Source organism: Triticum dicoccoides, chromosome 6A, assembly GCF_002162155.2.
Source record: "Triticum dicoccoides isolate Atlit2015 ecotype Zavitan chromosome 6A, WEW_v2.0, whole genome shotgun sequence".
In the NCBI taxonomy this organism is placed as follows: domain Eukaryota; kingdom Viridiplantae; phylum Streptophyta; class Magnoliopsida; order Poales; family Poaceae; genus Triticum; species Triticum dicoccoides.
In genome coordinates this window covers 468,499,669-468,522,417 of record NC_041390.1, presented here as the reverse complement: position 1 = coordinate 468,522,417, position 22,749 = coordinate 468,499,669, and positions in this window count along the sequence as shown.

The following is a 22,749-nucleotide window of genomic DNA, read 5'->3' as shown; positions in this document are numbered from 1 at the left end:
TTACAACCTTGGTATCAGAGCCAGGCTGACCATTGGCTAATCCTATCTTAGCCAGGTCGAAAAATCTAGGTTAACCAACCCACCAGACCTTAACCTAACCCCGGCCAAGCTTCTCATATAAGATAGACACACAGTGACCCCGACACCTTTTGGCAGTCGTGCCCAACCTATCAGCCTAGCCTGTCGACCACGCGCCAGTGACCGACACCTAAAATGTCCCATTCGCAAGTGTGCGAAGGAAGACTCCGTCCCCTTTTTCTATAAAAGGGGCACGCTAGCCTCAACCCAACACAGCACAGCCTCTACCCCAAACCGAGCTAAAATGCCTGGACCCGTTAACAATGAGACCACAGCAACCAACCTTGGAGGTTTTGTGACCGAGCTAAAATAGCCTTTGCATTAGAAGAGCCCCTAGAATATGTCATGTACCAAGGGCCCATGAGCGGTGAGAGCCGTCAATTCTGGGCCACTGTGCACGTCTATGGTAGGGGTCTATCGCCAGAACGCCCCTACAGGTTCACCGGAAGGACAACTCCGTTTGAGCCACAAGCCATCCAACTAGTTGCTCGAGAGGCTATAGTTCAACTCCGGCACTTGTCGCCCAGAGTTAACTGTCGCTCGTTCTACTACTATCCCAGCCATGACGGGTATGGTAGGCCACCCCAGGTTTCCAACAGAGATCACGAGACGGATCCTGCATTGTTGCATCTGGTGCGCTATGTAAGTGCACTAGAGGAACTGTTCAATCAAATCACCCTTGATATGATCACAGCCCATGGAGAACTGGTTCCCCGAGCCCCAGTGTCGGTGTCAAAACCAGCGGATCTCGGGTAGGGGGTCCCGAACTGTGCGTCTAGGACGGATGGTAACAGGAGGCAAGGGACATGAAGTTTTACCCAGGTTCGGGCCCTCTTGATGGAGGTAAAACCCTACGTCCTGCTTGATTAATATTGAAGATATGGGTGTTACAAGAGTAGATCTACCTCGAGATCAGAGAGGCAAAACCCTAGAAGGTAGCCTACGGTATGATCGTATGTTGTGATTGTTGTCCTACGGACTAAAACCCTCCGGTTTATATGGACACCGGAGAGGGTTAGGGTTACACAAGGTCGGTTACAAAGGAGGAGATATCCATATACGTATTGCCTAGCTTGCCTTCCACACCAAGTATCGTCCCGTCCGGACACGAGACGAAGTCTTCAATCTTGTGTCTTCATAGTCTAACAGTCCAGCTAATGGAGATAGTCCGGCTGTCCAGAGACCCCCTAATCCAGGACTCCCTCAGTAGCCCCTGAACCAGGCTTCAATGACGACGAGTCCGACGCACAGTTGTCTTCAGCATTGCAAGGCGGGTTCCTTCTCCGAATACATTACAGAACAAGTTGAATACGAGGATAGTGTCCGACCCTGCAAAATAAGTCCCACATTTCACCGTAGAGAGAATAATGTTTTTTTCGCAGATCTAATTTGCTAGCTAGTTTTGACAGCATGACGTCATGTCATGTCCCGGTGACTATTCGAACCGTTTCTTTCAACGAGCCCCGCACATAATGCGAGGCAGTTTTTCGACACGCCTTGTCAAAGCAGAGATCGTGTCCCCTTATTACGGGATTCTCATCAATACGGGCGTGGGTAACCCAACCGCGCCATCAATTGCGGCGCTTGGGGGATAAGCGAGTTTTACTAGGCAAGTGGGGACGTTGAATTTTGTCCGCCCACATAAAGAATAAGGATTCACCTTTCTATCCACGCCTTCTTCCTTCTCTGCTCATCCGCTCCCGCATACTCGAGCTCTAGCGCCCAAGTCCTCACTTCCATCTCAACCTTCTCCAACCATGTCCGGAGCGGGAGGCAAGTGGATGGTCTCCTCCGTCACGGAGGGAGACGTCAAGAAACTGAGGAGAGCCGGATACCTGCACGACAATATTGCGCACCGGCTCCCAGGTGAGGGACAGCTCATCCCCACCCCCGAGCCCCATGAGAGGGTGGTATTCCTCACCCATTTCCTCCGCGGACTGGGATTCCCTCTCCATCCCTTCGTCCAGGGGCTCATGTTTTATTATGGCCTGGGTTTCCATGATCTGGCCCCAAACTTCATCCTCAACATCTCGGCGTTCATTGTCGTGTGCGAGGCCTTCCTCCGCATCAAGCCCCACTTCGGCTTATGGTTGAAGACCTTCAATGTCAAGCCGAAGGTAGTGAGCGGCCGCCAGGCGGAGTGCAGAGGCGCCATGGTGGGCAAGATGCCCAACATCACATGGCTCGAGGGCACCTTCGTGGACACCATAAAGGGGTGGCAATCGGGGTGGTTCTGTATCACTGAGTCGCGCGACCCCGCATGGGTAGAAGTCCCCGAGTTCTGATCTGGCATTCCCATGCGGCTCACATCCTGGAATGAGAAGGGCCTGTCCTGGGGTAATTCAAAAGAGCTGACCGGACTCCAGTCATGTATTCAGAACATGGTGGATAAGAAGCTCAAGCTTGTCAACATAGTCCAGGTTATGCTTGTTCGCCGGATACTCTCGTGCCAACAACGGGAGTTCACCTTGTGGGAGTTCAATCCGGCGCAGCATCGAACTCTGAACAGGCTCTTCGACACAACTCATGAAGATGCCTGGAGGGTGCTGTTCAAGGGTGCCGCGGTCCCTCCCCCCATTACTGAGGATCGCGGATTCAGCGCGAAGCGCCACCCTAGTGCGGTAAGTTGTTTTACCTTTCACAAGATACTTGTTTTCTATATAGATTGATTCTATGTGGGATCTAAACTCCCGTGCCGTTAACAGGACTGGCAGAAGATGGCCGGACAAATCGACTATCTAGCTCCCTTGCCCGAAGGCCCTACAGACGCCCTTTTGGCGAAGATGTTGACTCCGGCCCCTTATAAGGTGCCGGAGAAGACCCAGAAGGCCAAGGGAGATCGAAAGAGTTCCTGACGCCAGGCATCGTCGGACTCACCATCCGACGAGTCTGCGGCACACTCTTCCCCCGAAGACAAGGAAGAGGAAGAAGAGGCTCCCCCACCGACTGGGGGAGACAAGAAAAGGAAGGCCGCCTCAACTGGGGAGGCCGGAGGGTCCAAGAAGGGAAGGACACTCCTTCCGGACAGCTCCACCGCCGCCGACGAAAGTGAAGACGAGTGTTTGCCCAGGGCCAAGCCCCAGGGGAGATCGTAAGTATTCGGATACCAAAGTAACCCATAGGATTCCTTTGTCGCATTGCTTTCCCTAACGCCGAACTCAATTGTGCAGGCCGCCCCGAGACAATATCGAGGTATCCTCGGACGTCTCCCTGGGCGCTTCGGACATGGATAGGGATCCAGTCCCGACCGCCACCTCCCCTCATCCAGCCGACGACACTGAGGTGCTGTCTCAAGAGGCACCGGATCGAGGGGGACAGTCCCGGAGGCACCTCAAGGCAACCTTCCGGACTCCGGGAGCTGAGGGGACGGTGTCCCCGAGAGTTCCGAGTTCATCCCTCAGCCGAACACCGCGTCGGACCCTCCAACGGCTCCGAGCTCGGGTAGGCGGTCCCCTTCTAAGGGAGGTGAGACGCTTGTGCCGGTGACCTCTGTCCATCCAGAGGCGTCGGACACTATGTTGGAAGCGCTCCGCAGCGCTTCCATTGAGGAGGAGCACCGCACTATCATGAGTGCGGTGATCCAGAAGGTTCAGTCCGCCAAGAGCGATTGAATGAAGCCTGTACTTGCCTTCTAAGAGGCTTCGAGGTAAGTGTTTTAAAATGTGGTAGAAATATTACCGCATAGACAGTAGCCCCTGATGCTTTGTTCGGTGTTCACAAAGAAAAGCCGAACAGAGGATCAAATAATATCGTAGGAGTTTGTCGGATTTCGGGTTCCGGCAGACCCTTGAGGTTCGAACACTGGGGTGCGCACGGAGATTACGCCTCCTACCTACCTGCACCCCTCCGCCACGCTAGGATCAAGGCTATGAAAGGAACAACACAAGGGACACAGGGTTTATACTGGTTCGAGCCACCGTTGTGGTGTAATACCCTACTCCGGTGTGTGGTGTGTGGATTGCCTCTTGGGCTGATGATGATGAACAATACAAGGGAGAACAGCCTCGCGAGGGTCTGTTCTTGGCTGGGGTGATGAACTGCTGGGAGGAGTTCATCCACCTTTCTCTCTCTCCTTTCCAACTGGTTGACCCCTTGCCATGTGGGTGTCTGGTCCTATTTATAGAGGCCCTCGTCCTCTTCCCAAATATTGAGCAGGAAGGGAGCCAACAATGGCGGGCTAATTTGAAGGGGGACAACAAGTAATAACTATCCCGACAAAAGTAGTCTTCGCCTGCGCAAAGCTCTGGTGATGACGCCGTCCTGGGCTCCACGGTGACCTCCATCTCGTAGTCCTCCTCGTCTTGGTCTCGTTTCACTGAAATGGCAACCTTTGTCTGACGCCTCGGTACTCCGCGGCTGCGCTTGCCCCCTTTGCACCAAAGAGGAAAGGAGGACGCTGTGCGGGCTGGCACCCGCCTGGCACCCTGAGTCGTCATGGCTTGCCTCACGGGCACCTCGCGAGGTACCCCGCCTTGACCTCTCCGCCTCCTTGTGAGCCAGCCTAACGAGGCCGTGCCTGAGGAAGCTCCATGTGGTCCACCCCGCGAGGCTTGGCCCCTCGCGAGGGTCTTGAGTTTGTGTTGGTGAAGATGGGCCGTGCTGGGCCCCCCTTTGAGCCACACCACAGGCCGCAGGCAGGCAAGTCTAGGGACCCCCGTTCCCAGAATGCCGACAGTAGCCCCGGGCCCAAGGTGCGCCCGGACTTGGCCGTGCAGGGAGGCGGAAGGGAAAGGGCGAAGCGCCGCGGGCCCTAACAGCCTGCGGCCATAGGCGCCGCGCGGCAGTTGATTGGACGTGGGCGGCACTGTTCCCCCATGCCCTCCTTATTTTGCGCCTTGCTAGGCGGACCCGTAGTCGTACACAGCCGTTCCCCTTTTATCGCTCGAGCACTTCCTGTCCTTCCTCCGCTCGAACCCTGGTTTCTGTTTTCAATTCAATCTCAAATCCTCCCCCCCCCCTTTCCTATCGCCATGGCCCCGACGAAGAAGGGAAGAGGGAAGAATCCCGTGTCATCGCCTCACCCGCCGCCGTTGGCAGCCCCCGCCGAGGGTTTGGGTAAGGTCAGCTTGACTCTGGCCACAATCTTCAATGAATGCGGGAGAACGACGGCCTGGCCCGCGTCCCACTTCTCCATCGGCAGGATAGTTACCAAGGTCCCATATTTCGCCGACGCCCTGTGGGCAGGTCTGGTTCCCCCCTTTTTTGATTTCTTCAATGCCGTGCTCTCCCACTATCAGATCCACATACTGCATCTGAGTCCTGAATCCATCACCTCCTTTCGGTCTTCTCCTTCGTCTGCGAAGCCATGGTGGGCATGCCTCCTTCGGTTGCCTTGCTGCGCCACTTCTTCTCGCTGCATCTTGTCGACCCTACCCAACGCTGGGAGTGCGTAAGCTTTGTTGCCGCGCCAGAGACTGCCGCCTCTGGGATTGACTTCAAGCTCCCCCTGCCCGCGGTTGGGTTCCGCGAGCGATGGCTGTATGTGGACGCAGGGGTGCCCAGCCCCCTGCTAACGGAGCCGACCTCGCCTGCTGTCCCCAATTCGGGCTGGGGCCAGGTGGCGCTTGAGAGCCCCCGGCTCATCTTCGTCTGGCGCCGCTTCGCGCTCTTAAGGTCGCTTGGCGTGACAGCACCCAAGGTGGTGAAGGAGTTCCAGCTATGCCGCATTGCTCCTCTTCAACGCCACTCTCGCCGGATGTGGGCCTTCCGTGGGCGCGAGGATAGTATGAGGCTCCAGGAAGAGGACCTGGCTCCTGAGGTGCTGAAGATGGCGCTCTTGACCCTGGCTGGGGACCCCAATCCCGGCAGTGTCCGGCAGGGAGGGGCCTTACTGTACCTCTGCCAGAGCAGGGTCGACTTTGTGAAGCAGATGCCCGTCTTTGATGAGTGGGGGCTGCGCCCCGTCGGCCTTCAGGGGTCTTGCGAGAATCCGGTGGTGATGACTGCCCTTCCAGTCGGCCAAGGCGACTCGTCCTCGAGTGGCGGAGCAGGGAGGTACGAGGCGCCAGAGGCCGAGGGGGCTCCCGGCGTGGTGATGGCACCGGGCGAGGCTCATGAGGAAGCAGTTATCGGGGCCCATACCGCTGAGGCTGAGGGTGACAAACAGTTGCCCTCTGCGCCTGCGACTGGGGCCCCTAAGGCTCCAGCTGCTTCTCTTGGGGAGGCGATTGGTGGTGCACATCAGGCAGGCGCCCCTGACGCTGATCGTCTTGACGCTCCATCTTCGTCGCAGGTCGATCCCTGCGCCCGAATCTTAGGCCGCTTCCGCATGGACTTTGGGGCTCTCCGAAAGAGAAGGGAGGCCCTGGGCGACGGTTACCCTTGTTGCCTACTTAAGCATAGAAAGTACTTCGCCACTGATGAGTAAGCCTTCTCCTTTCCCTGCTCCTGATCCTTCTGTTGCTCTTACTGACCCTTGCTCCGCAGGCCCCTTCCAGCCGAGCTTGCTGAGACAGCTGAGGAGCCTTCCCCTTTGGCTTTGCCCCCTCCACCGTCCTCGAGCACCCCAAGCAGCGGAGCCCTTGTGGCGAGGGTGATCGAATAGGCGAACCATCCCGAGGCGTATCGTGGCCCCGCGCACCTCGCGATCCCTCTCGTGGCATAGCCAACCTGCCATGGGCTTCTCGCCTGGTCGTGGACTGCGATTAGCTGAGGCGCTTCCTGCGCTCTTCTCCTGAGGTCGGGCTGGCCCCAGGCCGGGCTTCTGACGCGGTGTGCCCGACAGTCACGAGGGTGCCAGCCCCCAGCTCCCAGCCCGGAGGGGGAGCGCTGACCATCAGCCCCCGACACTTGCTAGGGGCAGATGATGGTGTGGAAGACGTGCTTGAGCGCGCTCGGGAGCGTCGCGCTCTCCGCCAAGGATTCCTTCAAAGAGCGACTGACGCAGTGAGCCTGCTTGGTGAGGAGCTTGCTGATGAAGACGCGCGCCTTGAGGCCGAGGGCCTGTTCCTGGCTGCAGAGAGGCGCGAGCTGGAGGGCGCCATCGCCCTTGCGCGCCGTCAGCGCGACCTTGATGAAGCAGAGGCCAAGGCGTTGTTGGTGGCCTCTCGGGAGGCCCGGTCTCGGGCTGTTGAGGAAGCTCGGGAGGCTGACTGGCGGCGAACGGCTGCAGAGGAGCGGGCTCGGGAGCTCCTGGCCTGGTGCCACTCGCTGGAGGAGCAGGTGGAGCTGCGCGAGGCAGCCCTCGCGTCGATGAGGGTGGCCTCCGGCGACTCGGCGGAGCTCCAGAAGCGTGAGGAGGCGCTGGCGCTGGAAGCCGCCGAATGTACCCGCGAGTACGAGCGTCTGGAGACGAGGGAGCGCTTGGTGACGCGGCGGAGGACGATGTCGCTGCACAGGAAGCCTGTGTCCTAGAGGAGGTCGAACGTCGGGTGGTGATGGTGCATTTGAACCTCGAGCACGAGTTCGAGGAGAAGCTGGGGTTGATCCGGGCCGAAGCCAAAGGCAGGACTGCTGCCCTGAGGGCCAAGCTGGAGGAGGTGACGCGGCGGGCCGATGCTTCCCGGGCCGCCCTTGAGGTGGCGCAAGGTGGGCTAACCACCTCCCAGGCTGAGGTGCTCCTTCTTCGCTAGCGGGTGGAGGAGGCTGAGGCCGTCGCGCGCCAGAACACGGACGAGATACGTCAGCGGTGGCTCCTGGAGCATGAGCACGGCCCCATGCTGACCACGCTCCGGGAGAGGGCCAACGCGGCCTTGGGCAACATCTGCGAGGAGACCATCGGCTAGCCGCATGCGGTCAACTACGCGGGCAATCTTCAATTCTTCACTAACGTGGTGACGCAGCTAGAGGCGCGGTCGATTAGGGCTGATAGGTTGGTGGAGGAGAGGAGCCGTGCCCTGCTCAGGCGCGCCTTTTCTCGTGTCTTCAGCCATCTCCGGAGCATGGATCCCCACTTCGATTTCGACGACCGCCGTCGCCCCAGTCCGCCAGGCCGTCCGAGGTGAGCTGGCGCACTGGGTAGAAGACCATGTGGAGGCTCTTATCAGGGCCTTCGCCTCGGACAACGACGATGCGATCGTGGCGGCCGACGAGGGCGGCGTGACGGGCGGCCCTGACGCCGCTGGTGGCAACGCGGGCAGCGGTGGCGAGTTCAGCGACGCCAGCAATGGCCCCGATGGCGCTCCTGAGGACGCATTGGGAGATTCATCCGACTGATTGTGCATCGTTCCTGCTTACCCTGTATGAATAGAACTCAGGTTTTGGCCTGATAGCTGTGAGAGCATTTTGGAGGGGGAGCCCCTCATGTAAAACTTGTGTTTATCGTATCAGTAGGAGCTACATTGCCCATGCGCCTGCGCCAAGTGGTTGGCTTAAGCGACGCGCTGGTCGGCTAATTTACCTTTGTCCCGTGCTGGCCCTGGGGCAGCCCGCAGGAGGCTGTGGAGCCCGGAATGTTTCCTGATTGAATCCGTTGGACCTGCAGTAAGACGCCCTCCTGAGAGGATGCGACGGCGGCAGTCTGGGCTGCGCGCAAGCTAGGCCTGACCCGGCTCGCGAGGGGCTCACGAGCGGAGGCAGCTGAGGCGAAGCGGTAACCGAAACGCGAGAGATTGCTTGAACGAGACTAAGCACCCCTTCCCCGAACACACGCAAATCTCAAATTCGAATACAACTTGAATCCAGCGGGGGAAAGCGGCAACCAAAGGGAAGAGCAACAAAAGCAAACAAAAGGCCGTGTCCGGCACCTAGTCTAGTCTTGGACGTCTTCTCACCAGCGCGGAACTAAGTGCTGCCACTAGGCGTGGGAGGGAGCCCCAGGGCCTGAGGCCGGCACCCCTGAGACTCCGGGGCGTGTACAGCCCCACTCATTATTACATGAGAGTGTCACGGGGCGGCGAGCTTCACAGGCACTGGGCCTTCTTCACAGGTACTGGCCTTGCTTCATATCGCCAGATGAGGGCCCCGCCTTGCGCCACACTCTAGTGCCATCCGCAATGACCGGAAACCAGGACGCCGCCCGATGGGGTAGAGCGGTCGCCAGCGGTTCCCCCAATGACCACGGGTCCTCCGCCGAGGGCAGGCCCTGGGGCACCTCCCCAGCGGAGAGCCTACCTCCTGAGAACGCCTTGCTCCGAACACCGCGGTGGCGATGTCGAATCCCTGCCCCTTTCCTGCAGCCCCCTGCGCCCTCCTCCCGAGGGGTAGGAGACTATGGGAGCGGGGCAGCTGCTCGCTGCGGCGACCTGCACCTCCTGCGATCCATGGTTAGCGTACACCTGCTCCTCAAAAATTAGCGGTACCCAATAATCGTTGCCTCCAGCGTGGCCAGTGGGACCGTCCCGGGGCTCCTGGAAAGGCTCAGCTTCTAGTGCCTCATCCCCCCAGCTTGGGCTGAGGAGCGAGCCTTGTCCATTCTCGTGAGGGTGTCCTTGGTCCATCATGAGGGGCACGTATTCCTTCAGCGTCGTCATCCCGAATGCCACGCCGTAATACCCTGCATGCCATGTGGTCCTGCCTGACACGCCCACCATGGGGTGGCAGCGCGGCCGCCCACTGGGCCACGGGTCGCGTTGAGTCCTTCTTCTTCGCGGACCGGGGGCGAGGGCAGCGCCGCCGCTGGTCCGGCGCTGACAGCTTCGCTGGCGTCGAAGTAGCCTTGGAGCCTGCGGGCGCGCGCGGAGCCCCCGTGTGGGTCGCCCCGGGCTTGAGATGGGAGCTGGGTAGAGATGGGGTGAGCCCCGAGGTGGCGAAGCCCAGGAGCTCCGCCACTCGCTCCAGCAGCATGTCGTGGCCGCCCTCCAGCAGTCTGCACTGCAGCAGCTCTCGGGCCACCGTGAGTGCGGCTCTCAAGTTCGCCTGCTCCCGGCGGGTGTACGGTGTCGTGGTCATGGTGTGATTGGATGCCCTTGCTATCGACCGCGCCTGCCGCGGTGTAAGAGTTGTCGAAGCCTGTCCGCGTCGCCCGCGTCCCGCAGCGCCCTGTGGACCGCGAGCTGCCTGGGGCACGGGGTCGCCTGAGGCGAGCGGTTCTGTGCGGGCGGGCCACGCAGCCCATGGGTCTGGGTTGCCCTCCTGGTCGCCGGGCATGGTGATGACGACGCGACGGGGGATGGAGCGGTGGAAGACGAATTCCGGCGCACCCCTACCTGGCGCGCCAAATGTCAGATTTCGGGTTCTGGCAGACCCTTGAGGTTCGAACACTGGGGTGCGCATGGAGATTACGCCTCCTACCTACCTGCACCCCTCCGCCACACTAGGATCAAGGCTATGAAAGGAACAACACAAGGGACACAGGGTTTATACTGGTTCGGGCTACCATTGTGGTGTAATACCCTACTCCAGTGTGTGGTGTGTGGATTGCCTCTTGGGCTGATGATGATGAACAATACAAGGGAGAATAGCCTCGCGAGGGTCTGTTCTTGGCTGGGGCGATGAACTGCTGGGAGGAGTTCAGCCACCTTTCTCTCTCTCCTTCTTTCCAACTGGTCGACCCCTTGCCATGTGGGTGTCTGGTCCTATTTATAGAGGCCCTGGTCCTCTTCCCAAATATTGAGCGGGAAGGGAGCCAACAATGGCAGGCTAATTTGAAGGGGAACAACAAGTATCAACTATCCTGACAAAAGTAGTCTTCGCCTGCGCAAAGCTCTGGTGATGATGCCGTCCTGGGCTCCACGGTGACCTCCGTCTCGTAGTCCTCCTGGTCTTGGTCTCGTTGCACCGAAATGGCAACCTTTGCCTGATGCCTCAGTACTCCGTGGCTGCGCTTGCCCCCTTTGCACCAAAGAGGAAAGGAGAACGCTGCGCGGGCTGGCACCCGCCTGGCGCCCTGAGTCGTCATGGCTTGCGTCACGGGCACCTCGCGAGGTACCCCGCCTTGACCTCTCCGCCTCCTCGTGAGCCAGCCTGACGAGGCCGTGCCTGAGGAAGCTCCGTGCCGTCCGCCCCGCGAGGCTTGGCCCCTCGCGAGGGTCTTGAGTTTGTGTTGGTGAAGATGGGCCGTGCTGGGCCCCCCTTTGAACCACGCCGCAGGCTGCAGGCAAGCAAGTCTGGGGACCCTGTTCCCAAAACACCGACAAAGTCTAATATAAGTATGTCAATATGCATATGGAGGCTTTGCTGCTGGCGTCCACCGCACTGACTGCGGAGGTCGCCGTGCTGAAGGAGGCCCTCGAGGGGTCCCAGAAAGAGCTCGGCCTTGCTAAGAGGCAGCTCGAGGAGAACAAGGGTAAGTAATACCCCGTCTGTAGATGAGAAAAAGGACGCGATTGCTAAAATGATAGGATCATTGTATGTTTGCCAGGGGCCACGACCGAGGTGGCGACCCTGAAGCAAGCGTTGTCCCAGGCCGAAGAAAAGGCGGCCCAGGAGCGCACTGAGCGAGAGAGGCACGAGGCTCGGGCGGGCGAGGTGCAGCAAGAGCTCCAGGCTCTCGTGACCAAGCACGAGGCGTTGGAGCTTGACCTGAAGACGAGAGAGTCTGAGCTTGCCGCGGCCCGTGAGAGCGTGAAGAGTGCCAAGGCCGAGGCCCAGAAGGCCCTTTAGGAGATCGACGTGATGAAGAAGATAGCGGCGGGTAAGGCTTTCTATATGCAAAGCAAGCATTTAAAGGTGAATTACCGATTACTTACCCGAATCCGGAGCTCTTCAGGAGCATTCGCAGATTTGCCCCACAGTGTGTCCGATGCCGCACTATTCTACCAGGCCGAGGACGGAAGCTCGATGGAGAATTTGTTCTGGTCTCAGTATGCTGAGGCCGAACATCTAGTGCCAATGAGCGACCAGCTGAAGCAGATGGCCGAGCTACATAAGGCGGCCGATCAGGCCATGAAGGGCTTCATAGTCCGGTTGTGGCCTGGCGACGCCCTTCCGAACAGCTTCTTCGGCCTGGTGAGGCGGCTTGTCCATGCCTACCCACAGCTGGAGGTCGTCAAGCGATCCGTCTGCATTGAAGGTGCACGCCGGGCCTTCGCCCGTGTAAAAACACAGTGGGGCAAGCTAGACGCCGTGAAGCTGATCAAGGAGGGGCCACCGGAGGGTAAGGAGCACCACCACCCTGAGATGTACTACGAGGGTGTTCTGTCGGGCGCCCGTCTTATCACGGATGAGTGTTCGCAAAATGTAATATTTGAATGAGACTTGCTCGTTTTGTCCTGTATGTATGAAAACTTGTATCGTATTCACTATGCAACGCTTTTGTGAATTTAAAATATTACCTTCTGTTTGGCTGTTTATCCAATCTGAGAGATGGCTAGTCATCGGCTTCTGCCCCCATGCCGCTAGTGCTGGGGTGTTCGGGATAAACCTGAGCACTCTGGTTCCCATATTTGGGTCCTTCGAGGGAGGTGCTCAGCACAACGAACGAGGCAACCAGACTAATATTGCTTTATCACTCTCACTTAGCCTTAGATTTTTATAATTTTAAATTTCGGTGAAGCCCCTGGTGTTCGGAAGGCCGAAGTCGGGGCGCGATACATGCCTGTAAGCCGGACGGAGCCGGCCCCTCTCCCTAAGCGGCATAAGTCTTTAGGGACTTGAAAAACCTCGCCGAACAACGACCAATCTCTTGCCTTATCATGACAGTCAGTTTTAGCTTTCTCTACTGAGGTGCTCGGCCCGGCAGAACCGGGGCACAATCGCAGTAGTTCTCCTAGCGCTACCTTAGCTGATGGAGCGGAACGTAAGGTACCAAAACATAGGAGCTGGGCAAACCCAACATTTGACCAAAGACATGATTCGGAGCTGATGCATATAATGCTATACGTTCGGGGTGCCGCACTTGTGAAAGTGTTCGGACTTTTCACACCGTATTGTGGGTACATAAGCCCCTGGTGCATTGGCCGTACCAGAGTGTATGGTTGCTAGGCGTCATTAATGAACACATAGATATGTATACATATAACAAAAATGTGATAATAGTCATAATGTCATGCATTGTATATTAAAAAATTGCATTAAAGCAGAGTGATACAGATAGTGTAATGAGCAAAAGAGTAGGACTATCTCCCTTCCAAGGGCGAGTTGAGGAATTATATGAAATCTGTAATCCACCTGGGAATTCCGTAGTCGTCGGCCTCCTTCGTTGCTGTATCATGTGTTCGGCAATAGAGCTGCCGGACAGTGTTTCCAGAGATTGAAGTCCTGAAAGAAAAAGAAAAATAACCAAACGGGAAGCCCTTGGTGTGGTTTAGGCCGCGTTTTGGGGCGTGCTGTATTTGTGCCTCCCCCTCCCCATCTGTGCCCATGGTATTTTTAAAGTGTAATTATGTACGCGCGTCACGAACAATGTCGTTGGGATGGGATTGGGGTGGCCATCGTATTGCTACGCGAGCTCGGATCGCGCCAGGCGGTCTATTTACCGATTGCCCCGAGCACGCTTGAAGGTGTCCGGGCTTTGAAACGCCGAACTGGTAGATTGCCTTGAGAGGCTGCTTTGCGCTTCTGCTGCGAGGGCCGCGGTGTGCTCCTCTGTTCGGAGAGAGCACTCTGTGTTTCCATTGACTGTAATAACTCCGCGAGGTCCTGACATCTTGAGCTTGAGGTATGCATAATGTGGTACCGCATTGAATCTAGCGAATGCGGTTCGTCCGTGCAGCGCGTGATAACCACTATGGAACGGGACTATATCAAAGATTAACTCTTCGCTTCGGAAGTTATCCGGGGATCCGAAGACCACTTCCAGTGTAATTGAGCCTGTGCAGTGGGCCTCTATGCCTGGAATGATGCCTTTAAAGGTCGTCTTTGTGAGTTTGATCCTTGAGGGGTCTATACCCATTTTGCGCACTGTGTCCTGATAAAGCAGGTTCAGGCTACTGCCGCCGTCCATGAGGACTTGAGTGAGGTGAAATCCGTCGATGATTGGGTCTAGGACCAGTGCGGCGAATCCGCTGTGACGGATACTGGTGGGGTGGTCCCTGCGATCGAAGGTGATCGGACAGGAGGACCAAGGGTTAAACTTTGGGGCGACTGGCTCCAACGCATATACGTCCCTGAGCGCACGCTTCCGCTCCCTCTTGGGGATGTGGGTTGCGTATATCATGTTCACCGTCCTCACTTGCGGGGGAAACCTCTTCTGTTCTCCAGTGTGCGGCTGCCAGGGTTCTTCCTCGTCATCGCTATGCGGCCCCTTGTCCTTGTTCTCGGCAATTAACTTGCCGGCCTGCTTGAACACCCAACAATCCCTGTTGGTGTGATTGGCTAGTTTATCTGGGGTGCCGTGTATTTGACACGAGCGATCGAGTATACGGTCCAAACTGGATGGACTCGGTGTACTTTGTTTGAATGGCTTTTTCTGCTGACCGGGTTTAGAGCCTTTGAATCTGGCGTTAACTGCCGTATCCTCAGTACTTTCGCCGTTAATGCGGCGCTTATGCTTGTTGCGACGTGACCTGCTGTTGCCGTCCTTGGTATCTGAGGTACCATGGTTCTTTGATATGTTGTTACTGCGAGCCAACCAGCTGTCTTCTCCCGCACAAAAGCGGGTCATGAGTGTCGTGAGGGCTGCCATAGATTTTGGTTTTTTCTGACCAAGGTGCCGGGCTAGCCACTCATCTCGGATGTTGTGCTTGAAAGCCACTAAGGCCTCCACATCCGGACAGTCGACGATTTGGTTTTTCTTTGTAAGGAACCGAGTCCAGAATTGCCTGGCCGACTCTTTTGGCTGCTGAATTATGTGGCTCAAGTCATCGGCGTCCGGTGGTCGCACGTAAGTGCCCTGAAAGTTGTCGAGGAATGCAGCTTCCAGATCTTCCCAACAGCTAATGGATTCCGCTGTCAAGCTATTAAGCCAATGCCGTGCTGGTCCTTTGAGTTTTAGTGGGAGGTATTTGATGGCATGTAAGTCATCACCGCGGGCCATGTGAATGTGGAGGAGGAAGTCCTCAATCCATACCGCGGGATCTGTTGTGCCGTTGTATGAGTCAATGTTTACAGGTTTGAAACCTTCTGGGAATTGATGTTCCATTACTTCGTGTGTGAAGCATAAGGGGTGTGCGGCGCCTCTGTATTGGGCTATATCACGACACAGCTCGTATGGGTCCTGCCCGCTGTGTTCGGCCCGGCCGAATTTGCTTTTACTGTATTCGGCGTGACGTTTACCGTCTCGTAGAGTGGTGCGCCCTCGTGATCCGTAGATCGATCTTGAATGCTTTGCTTTGTCCTCCAATATGTCTCACAGGTCTGGCGTATCTCCCCATGCCTTTTTATTTGGATGGCATTGGGGTGGAGGCTGAGCTTTCGGCAGGAATGCCTCTCTATCGCGGCCATGAGGTGGCCGATCAGCCGTATCATACGCTTCTTCCTCCAGTCGGGGTAGTAACCTGTGCCTTGGGTAACTCTTGGAGGGACGCTCGAGTTTATATTCCTCGGTTGCGAGGACTTCAGTCCATTTGTCAGCTAGCAGATCTTGATCAGCTTGAAGCTGCTACTACTTTTTCTTCAGGCTATTTGCCGTGGCCATAAGCCTGCGCTTGAAGTGCTCTTGTTCGACGGGATCCTCTGGTACGGCGAATTCATCGTCGCCGAGGCTTGCCTCGTCTTCGGAGGGGGCATGTAATTGTTATCCTCCTCCTCTCCGCCAGCCGCTCTCTCAGGAGAGCTGGCTCCTTCATCCTCCTGATCTAACTCTTGCTGGAGGGGTTTTTTGTTGTCTTCGGCGCTATCCGGAGTGTTATTATCTCCTATGCCGGTATCACCACTTTTGCTTTGGCGGGACTTAAAGCGGCGCCGCTAACATCGGCGCTTGGGTTGCTTCTTGGAGGGGTCATCCTCCGCTATCTCGACGCCGTTGCCTTCATTGGGTGTATCCACCATGTATATGTCATACGACGAGGTGGCTTTCCAGTGCCCTATAGGTGTTGGTTCATGTTCTTCTCCTACATCGTCGTCCATACCGTCGATGTCTTCAGAGTCGAAGTCGAGCATGTCGGTTAAATCATCGACAGTGGCTATGAAGTGGGTGGTGGGTGGGCGTCGAATTTCTTCGTCATCCGCATCCCAGTCCTGTTGGCCATGATCCGGCTAGGGCTCCCCTGACAAAGAGAGAGACCTTAGTGAATTCAGAATGTCGCCGAAGGGCGAGTGCTGAAAGATATCCACAGCGGTGAATTCCATGATCAGCGCCCAGTCGGATTCGATTGGCAGGGGCGCGGATGGTTCGGGGTCCGGAGGAGAGTCCGACACCTTGGAGTCACGGGCTGCGCAGAGGATTATGCTGGTGTTCGGCTCGATCGCCATTGAGACTGCAGCCCCTGAGGCGGTGTCTAGCCACCTGTCCTCGATTGGCGCAGCTGGCTCCGAGCTAAGGGTCGGAGCTGATGCGGGCGCGGCCTCTGGGGTACCGTCCGATAGCAGAGCTAGGTCATACCCATCACGACAGTGCGGCGCGTCTATCGGTGTACTAGAGTAGGGGTACCCTATTACCCCGAACTCGTGCACGGGCAGTTGCAGCGCCCTGCGGCAAGGCTTGCCGGGTGACCGCCAGGACCCTCCGTGGTTCCCTTGAAGACCATTCAAGAACAAAGTACTCAAACCAAGGCCCCGGCAAGAGGAGCTTGCCGGGAAGGCCAACCCAGGCCCCGGCAAGAGGAGCTTGCCGGGAAGAGACAAGACCCCGGCAAGAGGAGCTTGCCGGGAAGGCCATTCAAGGCATGCCAAGAAAGCTTGCCGCGACGCGCCCTGCGTCCCGGCAAGATCTGGCGAGCGACAAGCTTCCGGACGCGACAAGACGACGGCCGCGGCAAGGAGCTTGCCGCGGGAAACCCCCACTTCGTGCCCGCGCTCCAGCACACCTGCTAACGTGTCGCTTTGGGACTCTCCCAAGCACACGTGGCAGGAGGCCGTGCAGCTAGGGGTACGTGGTGGCAAGCGGAGATGAAGAGAAGCCCATCGTGGCAAACGGTGGCGCTCCTAACGGTCACCTTTTGCACTGTTTAGGAGACTCAGACAGGCATTTAATGCCCTTGTCCCCTGCCGTCAGAGTTAGGTAGGGTGCACTTTTTCCACAGTAGCGGTAGCTGCACCTACCGCATCCTTTTCCATTTCTACCCTGTTTAGTCTACGTTGCCACCTGTGGGTAACCCCTTGAAAGTATAAAAGGAGGCCCAAGCGCAACGTAGAGGAGGTTCGGCCAGTTTGGCTCATTCAACACCAGGAACACTCTCACGCTCAGTCTGGCAGCGTTCATCGCTCCTGAGCAAGAATCCAATATACACAAACAAGCAGCAGTAGGGTTTTACGCATCCGTGCGGCCCGAAGCTGGGTAAAATCGCCCGCGTGCACTGCCTCGATCCGCTCTTTGTGCGCTCTCTGCCCCCCACCGAACCGAAAGGGGCCCTGTCCCCATAGGTGTCGGTGGAATCAGCATCGCCCTCGACATCTCCGGCGCGCCAGGTAGGGGGCGTCGAGATTGTGCGAACCCGATCCAGCATGCACGCAGGCTAAATCTTCATCGTCATGGCTCCCAAGGAGCGGGCGAGCAAAAGAACGACGCCAGTGCGGCAACAGAAAAAGCTAAGTCATACAAAACTTTAGATATTTCCTTTCTATATAAGGTTATCCGCCTCGGAGATCTTGTTCTTTGTACGGAAAACCTGTGCGCGGAGGAATCAACTCGTAGCTAGTTGCGCCCTTACTTTGTTTCGAGTCCGCTCAATAACTTAAGTGAGCTGCTAGCGCCCTTACTTTGCTTCGAGTCCGCTCAGCAACTTAAGTGAGCTGCTAGCGCCCTTACTTTGTTTCGAGTCCGCTCAACAACTTAAGCGAGCTGCAACTAGTTGCGACAAGATTGCTTGTCGGTAGCGACCCCGCCAGCAGGCTGCTGAAGTTCCGCACTCGGCGCTCGCGGCAAGGGTGCCTGCACCGGCAAGTCTCCCTAGAAAGCGTAGGGTGGACGTACAAAGAGAGGTTGAACAGGAAGATAGCATGCGCTATTTATTTGAGAATTCTGCATAGACCTGTATGCCGAGGAGCCTTCTCGGGGCTAGTTGAGCTCCATGTTGCCTCGAGTCCGCTCGGCAACTTGTGCGGTTGCGCTAGAACCAAGAAGGTAAACCTTTCCGGGAGGCGTTGTTCCCGAATAGCCGCTAAGGGCCCGTTCCCTCAAGCGCTACTGGCTGGATCGTACGCACCGGAAAGCATTCCAGCAGGCACAGGGAATATGCAGCAAAAGTCAAAATTCGCAAGCAAGTTAAGTGCACTTCGGATGCTAATCACTTGCTATGTTTGAACGCAGTTATGGCCCGGGGGCTGGCAACGCCCTTAGGGCCAATCTTTTCGGCGTCAAGAACGACGAAGTTCTTCGCCATAAGCCTTTCCGGCAACGATCTTGTCGGGAGCCGGCGTCAAGAAACGATGAAGTTCTTCGCCATAAGCCTTTCCAACAACGATCTTGCCGGGAGCCGGTGTCAAGAACGACGAAGTTCTTCGCCATAAGCCTTTTCGGCAACGATCTTGCCGGGAGCCGGTGTCAAGAATGACGAAGTTCTTTGCCATAAGCCTTTCCGGCAACGATCTTGCCGGGAGCCGGTGTCAAGAACAACGAAGTTCTTCGCCAAAAGCCTTCCTGGCAACCAGCTTGCCGGAAGCCGGCATCGAGAACGTCAAAGTTCTCTGCTGAAGACAAAAGCCTTCCTGGCAACCAGCTTGCCGGAAGCCGGCATCGAGAACGTCAAAGTTCTCTGCTGAAGACAAAAGTCTTCCTGGCAACGAGCTTGCCGGAAGCCGGCATCAAGAACGTCAAAGTTCTCTGCTAAAGACAAAAGTCTTCCTGGCAACGAGCTTGCCGGAAGCCGGCATCGAGAACGTCAAAGTTCTCTGCTGAAGATAAAAGCCTTCCTGGCAACGAGCTTGCCGGAAGCCGGCATCGAGAACATCAAAGTTCTCTGCTGAAGACAAAAGTCTTCCTGGCAACGAGCTTGCCGGAAGCCGGCATCAAGAACGTCAAAGTTCTCTGCTGAAGGTAAAAGCCTTCCTGGCAACCAGCTTGCCGGAAGCCGGCATCGAGAACGTCAAAGTTCTCTGCTGAAGACAAAAGTCTTCCTGGCAACAAGCTTGCCGGAAGCCGGCATCGAGAACGTCAAAGTTCTCTGCTGAAGATAAAAGCCTTCATGGCAAGCCAGTATCGCTGGGGGCTGTAAGTGCCAAGAATCGTCCACGGCAAACCAGAGTTGCCGGGGGCAGCAATATCAGATAAGTCTTTCATCCCTCATCATGCATCCTCTTATGGACTGGGGAATGCGAAACCACGTTTCTTCTCGGAAACTGCCGTGCTCCCTCGACTCTAGGCCCTGGGGCTCGTTCTCGGGGCCAAGTTTGGTCATAGTCGCGGCAGCAAAGGGATGAAACGAGGAGACCGCACCCACCTCATTCCTGCCTCCGTTAAAAGCGTGAGAAAGGTTGAGCGACGGGGGAAGGCGGCAGGGCCTGTTGCCGGGAGATGAAATGTCTGTCCGAGGGATACCAAGGATTTGCTCCTTGGCGTGGGTTTAACTCGCGAGACAAATAACCCGGCAAGCATTCCCCTTTTCATTAAAAAAACATCCCACTCAGGTACAGTCCATAGAGGATGAAAAACATGAAAGAGAGGATTACAAGTTCTAGATACAGCTAAGGCCCGAAGGCTTACAAATTAAAAAGATAAGGTGCCCGTAATCCCTTTCCTGTCCCTCTTTTCAAGAGGCAGGTCAAGGAGGCGAAAAGGGCAAAAGGAGTGCCTAGGCGAGTGACGGGTGCCAGAAGACACCAAGGGAACATCCCGGGGGTCGTCCGAAGGCCGGACGGCGGCGGTGGCGCTGGAAGCGGGGCTCGAAGACGGGGCGACAGGACGTCAGCACGCTGTCGAGGGCACCACGCCCTCGTACTCCGGCTTGACGGCCTTGTCGCCTGCCCTCTTCCCCTTCCACAGCCTCCCTACGCCAGCCGCCCAAGGAGACGACCCCGGGGAGTTCAAGAAGCCGGCGACGCGGATGATGGGGTCGCCGGTGCCGCGCAAAGCGGCGCCCGACGCCTAGTCGGACCCGCTACCCTCGTCGTCGCTGTCGCTCCCCTCCTCATCGCTCTCGCTCGAGGAGGAGCCTTCGCTGTCGGAGGAGCTGTCCACGCAGCACTTCGCCCGAGTGCCGAAGCACCCGAAGGCCTTGACGGAGAGGAGATCGCCCTCCATCAACTTAAAATGGAGGGTAAACCCCTCCGTCAAGCTGTGGATGCGGGCGAACGTCTTCCACCCTCGATCAAGATACATCACATTAGGGGCTGGGAATGCAACGCGGACTCGCGTGCCGCTGATCCCACAGCCCCTCATGTGCAGTCTCAGCATCTCGGGCGGGTCGAACTCCATCGCGCGCGCAAACGGAGCTGGAAGCCGGAGGCGACGACGAGGCGCCCGGCGCAGCCTGACGAAGAACTCGCAAGGGTCGTCCCCTATATGGACCGCCGTGGGGGGAGGAGCCGCCGGCGGAGGTGAAGCTGACGTGCCGCCCCGTCCGCCTCTTCCCCGAGCGCCTCGACCTCTTCCTCGACCCCGTCCGCGACCTCGCCCCCTCCCTCTTCCCCTCATAGCTGGCTCCGCCACCACGGGCGCGGAAGAGGGAGAGATGCGCTGTCTGGCGGCGACCCTCGCCGCCACCGATGAAGGGCCTGGGTTCCCTTTCTCCATGGCAGAAGAGAGAAAGGGGAACAGAAGCTGAAGAAAGGAGAAGATGAGAGAGTGCGTGTTTCTGCGCTCCCATCCCGCTCTTTATAAAGGAGCGAGGTGAGGGCTCGGCCGCCCCGCTCAGTGAATCAAGGCACGGGAAGGGCAGGGAGTCGGGGCCAACCCGCTCGCGACGGCCCAGTTTCCCACTCCACCGTCCGTGACCCCAAGCGCATGGGAGCCGCGTGTCGGGGATGCAGAACCAAGGCGACAGATGAGGCGGCCTCGCTCCGCCCCGTGAACGCGGGGAGTGGACGTCCCGAAAACCATGCACCGGCCCCGTCCAGTAAATGCACCACGCCCCCACACCTACCTCCGTTTAGGGAGGAGGGCGTGAACCGTCCCCATCATCGTGGCCTGACGCATGCTCGGGGGGCTTAGCCACACACACAACCTCCCACGATCTCTCCCACGACGCCGCGTTTGACGCGTGCTGTTCTGGGCGTGCGCGGTGGGAGCGGAGTTAGATTCGGCGTGACCTAGGCCGCGCATGCCCGTGCACTATTTTGGGCCTGGCCCAACAGCGCTCGGCACCGTGTATGGCCCAGGCCCGGGGCTCCTGCCGGTGTACTAGAGTAGGGGTACCCAATTACCCCGAACTCGTGCACGGGCAGTTGCAGCGCCCCATGGCAAGGCTTGCCGGGTGACCGCCAGGACCCTCCGTGGTTCCCTTGAAGACCATTCAAGAACAAAGTACTCAAACCAAGGCCCCGACAAGAGGAGCTTGCCGGGAAGGCCAACCCAGGCCCCGGCAAGAGGAGCTTGCCGGGAAGAGACAAGACCCCAGCAAGAGGAGCTTGCCGGGAAGGCCATTCAAGGCATGCCAAGAAAGCTTGCCGTGACGCGCCCTGCGTCCCGGCAAGATCCGGCGAGCGACAAGCTTCCGGACGCGACAAGACGACGGCCGCGGCAAGGAGCTTGCCGCGGGAAACCCCCACTTCGTGCCCGTGCTCTAGCACACCTGCTAACGTGTCGCTTTGGGACTCTCCCAAGCACACGTGGCAGGAGGCCGTGCAGCTAGGGGTACATGGTGGCAAGCGGAGATGAAGAGAAGCCCATCGTGGCAAATGGTGGCGCTCCTAACGGTCACCTTTTGCACTGTTTAGGAGACTCAGACAGGCATTTAATGCCCTTGTCCCTTGCCGTCAGAGTTAGGTATGGTGCACTGTATCCACAGTAGCGGTAGCTGCACCTACCGCATCCTTTTCCATTTCTACCCTTTTTAGTCTACGTTGCCACCTGTGGGTAACCCCTTGAAAGTATAAAAGGAGGCCCAAGCGCAACGTAGAGGAGGTTCGGCCAGTTCGGCTCATTCAACACCAGGAACACTCTCACGCTCAGTCTGGCAGCGTTCATCGCTCCTGAGCAAGAATCCAATATACACAAACAAGCAGGAGTAGGGTTTTACGCATCCATGCGGCCCGTAGCTGGGTAAAATCGCCCGCGTGCACTGCCTCGATCCGCTCTTTGTGCGCTCTCCGCCCCCCACCGAACCGAAAGGGGCCCTGTCCCCATAGGTGTCGGTGGAATCAGCATCGCCCCCGACAGCGTCCGGCTGTGGCTCGAATCCGTTGAAGATCAAGTCCCCACGGATGTTGGTCGTGTAATTCATACTTCAAAATCTGACTTGATGGCTAGGGGCGTAGCTTTCAATCTGCTCTAGATGGCCAAGAAAATTAGCCCGCAGTGCAAAGCCGCCGAATACGAAGATTTGTCCGGGGAGAAAAGTCTCACCCTGGACCGCATCGCTATCGATGATAGTAGGAGCCATCAAGCCTAACAACGATGACACAAAGGAACTCTCAATGAAAGCACCAATGTCGGTGTCAAAACCGGCGGATCTCGGGTAGGGGGTCCCGAACTGTGCATCTAGGCCGGATGGTAACAGGAGGCAAGGGACACGAAGTTTTAACTAGGTTCGGGCCCTCTTGATGGAGGTAAAACCCTACGTACTGTTTGATTAATATTGAAGATATGGGTGTTACAAGAGTAGATCTACCTCGAGATCAGAGAGGCTAAACCCTAGAAGCTAGCCTACGGTATGATTG